This window comes from Dromiciops gliroides, chromosome 3, assembly GCF_019393635.1.
Source record: "Dromiciops gliroides isolate mDroGli1 chromosome 3, mDroGli1.pri, whole genome shotgun sequence".
In the NCBI taxonomy this organism is placed as follows: Eukaryota; Metazoa; Chordata; class Mammalia; order Microbiotheria; family Microbiotheriidae; genus Dromiciops; species Dromiciops gliroides.
The window spans coordinates 235,572,967-235,576,860 of record NC_057863.1 but is presented as its reverse complement, the minus strand read 5'-3'; positions in this window follow the sequence as shown (position 1 = coordinate 235,576,860).

Here is a 3,894-nt window from a genome sequence, read left to right as displayed (position 1 = left end):
TTAGTCACTATAATGATTGAAGGAACCTATAAGTTAAAAGTTTGAAATCCCTAAATATCAATGCATTGTGGGAAAGCATTGGTTGTCCTATTCTAGTTAAAGTTTCACTTCATTATTACTTCAGTATCTTTCTGGGATCCTTAGTGAATGAAATAACCATTGACAGCACCAATCAAATCTTGCATGATTCAGAGTATCAAAGGTATATAAATATTATGGATATAGGTCTTCCCTTTCCCTTCTTCATTTTTTATATTCTAATGTTTTTTCTCTTTAATTTATTCTTTTGTCTCTATCTGTATTTCCCTCTGTCTCTGTCTTAAATCCACCCAGCCCTTTTTGTTTTCCCACAATATCCAAACTTGGAGGTGCTGCTTATCATCTTTGCATTTGTCATTATGGTCTAATCTGATAAGCTCTTGTTACCTGGTGGCAGTGACTTTTAACAGAGTAAATAGAAAGGGGAAAACCAATTGAGATAATACCTGAGAGTTGTATGAGTGTAAAAGTAAGTATTTTTCAGTGACAATACAAATAGAGTCTGCTCTGTTTCTGACAATTCCTTCAATTTGTCAAATATTTTATTTCTAGCTCTGTGTTCCAACATGCCAATTCTGTTAACATGGAATCATCTCAAAATGCTATATGTTATTTTGTAGAACTTTATCCAAACTTTTTTATAAATGACTCAGAAGAAGCCATATCAAATGCAGATCTCTATAATTAACATATAATGTATTCTTTCACGTTGGCAACTACTTTAAACTTCTCAGAATCCCTACTCTGCTTTCAATACTTTGCACACTTAAAGAAATGTCAATTACTATCAGATTTCCCCAGAACTATATTGTCTAGGCTATTTATTAACTTTGGTGTGCCAATAAGTAAAAAAAAAATGAATATGAAGGTATTTATAATGGCATTATTCATACATACAACTCAATTCCTTTGTTTCACTGTGATTTCTTCATTTCAATACCATGCTACTTAGCATTTACTATATAGTCTTATTAAATGCATTGGCCTTGTTCCAGTTTTCCGGCTACCTCAACGTTGCTTCCACAAGTTCTTAGGGTTTCCTTTATTAGCCTATAATTCCCCAAACAATAAGACAATTCTTAAAAAGAAATAATACAAGATTTTTGAAAAAATGCTTTAGTGTCTTTTTATTATTATTATTTTGCAGGGTAATAAAGGTTAAGTGACTTGCCCAGGGTCACACAGCTAGTAAGCATCATGTCTGAGGCTGGATTTGAAATCAGGTCCTCCTGAATCCAGGGCCAGTGCTATATTCACTGTACCACCTAGCTGCTCTCACCACTATCTTTTATCAATGAAATATTAAATCATTCCATAAGTGCTTTATTCACAGTGGCTAAATGTTAATGGAAGCATTTCCCATGATGATTTTATTGATTAAAAAATGAATTCCTGGGGCAGCTAGATGGTGCAGTGGATAGAGCACCGGCCCTGGAGTCAGGAGTACCTGAGTTCAAATCCGGCCTCAGACACTTAACACTTACTAGCTGTGTGACCCTGGGCAAGTCACTTAACCCCAGCTGCCTCACTAAAAAAAAAAAAAATGAATTCCTATGAAGTTGAATGAGTTGGCTAAAATTTTATGTATACCAAATGCTAGCAATAGACAAATATGACTACAGTTAAGGGAAATATTTATTTCTCAATTTAGCTAGGCAGGGAGACAAATATAATTTATTATCTGCTTCCTAAGTGCTGATAAGGAATTATGTATTAGAGATACAAAAGAAGGCTAGAACATAGTCCTGATTATTAAGGATCTCAGATTCTAATGTGGGAAATATTTATCATTTAAATAAGTGCTTTCAAATTACATGAAGTGTAAATGCAATGTCATTTAAGAATGAAAAGATTGAAAGAATTTTAGGGGTGATTGGAAAGACTTTGGAGAAAGTGATATTTAAACTGATGTTTTGTTTTGTTTTTTCATTGCAGGGCAATGAAGGTTAAGTGGCTTGCCCAAGTTCGTGCAACAAGTAAGTGTCAAGTGTCTGAGATTGAATTTGAACCCAGGTCCTCCTGAATCCAGGGCTAGTGCTAGATCCACTATGCCACCTAACTGCCCCTGAACTGATTCTTGAAGGAAGTCAAGGAAGCTAGGAAGGAGAGCATTTCATTCAGGGGGAGTAGAAATAAATGCATGAAGCAGGGTGTATCGCATGTGACTAATAGCAAGTAGGCTAATGTAAGCCATTATAATGTTTATGAAGATGAATATTTTGTGAGAAGACTGGAAAGGTAGGAAAGGGGTCAAGTTGTGAAGGGTTTAGCTTCCAAGCAGAAGTTATGTTTAACCCTGAAGTTAATAGGGATTGTTTGGAATTGTGTGTGTGCGTGTGTGTGTGTGTTTGTGTGCGTGTGTAGGATCACTTGGCAAAAGTACTTTTGCAAATTAATGGAAGATGGCTTGGGAATGGGAAAATAAGTGAGGCACCTAGGACAATTAAAAGAATATTGTAATAGTCTAGGTGATAAGTGAGGAACACCTATACAAATGTAGTAGCTATGTGAAGGAAAAGACAAGTATGTATAGTGAAGATGCTGTGAAGACAAAAATATAAAACCAACTTCAAGATAAATTCAAGAGGCATCATAAACCAAAAGTGTTATTAATTAATTTATGCAATAGTTTAGACAGAATGTGAATAAAATATTAAAGATCACTTTTTTCCTGAATGTTCATGAAAAAGAAACAAAAACAATAGCAACTGAACATTTGTGGATTCTTAAAACTTTAGCATAGCAAGAGAACATTTATGTCATTTAGCTAAACACCTTCATTTAATAGAAGAGGAAAATTAAAACTACATATTTTTGCTTTTGTAGTTGTTTTTATATAAAAATAAGTAGAGAGAGCATTATGATTTTGGAATCAGTGAACTTGCATCTAAATCTTTGCTGTATGTTACTTTGTGTAATTTTTTCAGCCTTCATTGGGTTGAGTTTCTTCATCTATAAAATCAGAGGGAGTTAGGTTGGATTATTTTCTTCCTGAAAGTTTCTCTCTTCTTGAATTGAACATGGATGTAATACCTCTTCATAGTCTACTACTGGTGGCCAAAATCAGCTTACTATGTGAAAGTGTAGAGTGTTGGGCTAGGAGTTAGAAAACAAACAAACAAATTAAAAAAACCTACATTTTTATTCTGCTGAGGGGGAGATTTACATTAACAATGTGACTTTAAAAATACTTGGTTATATTACCTTGAGGGTAAGTTTCAGTTCTTTCATCTGTAAAATAAATATAATAATAATAATATATTTCTCATAGGACTATTATGATTATCAAATTATATATGTAAAGGTGGTTTAGAAAACTTAAAGCACTGTATTAATGCTAGCTATTAAGTAATCTCTAAGGTAATCCTGAACTCAAAGTTTTATGAAATAATCATTTCCATTAATACCATTTTAAACTGCAAATCTAGCTTTATTTTCTAAATAAGTAAAGAAAATCAGTAAATGAGATCTCATCTGTGGTTAAAGCAGAATCTGAAGGACTAAGATTCCTTTTTATAATATTTTATTTTATAATATTTTATTTTCCCCCTTACATGTAAAGATAATTTCAATGTTCATTTAAAAAAAATGTTGGGGGCAGCAAGGTGGCATAGTGCATAAAGCCCTGGATTCTTGAGGACCTTTCTTCAAATCCAGCCTCAGACACTTGACACTTACAAGCTGTGTGACCCTGGGCAAGTAACTTAAACCTCATTGTGCCACAAAATTTAAAAAAAATGTTGAGTTCCAAATTTTCTTCCTCCCTCCCTCACCCCAGAGAGAAATGATTATTAAAGAAACAATTATTAATATTGAGGAGATTCACATCTTTTTAACTTCCTATTTCCTCTTATT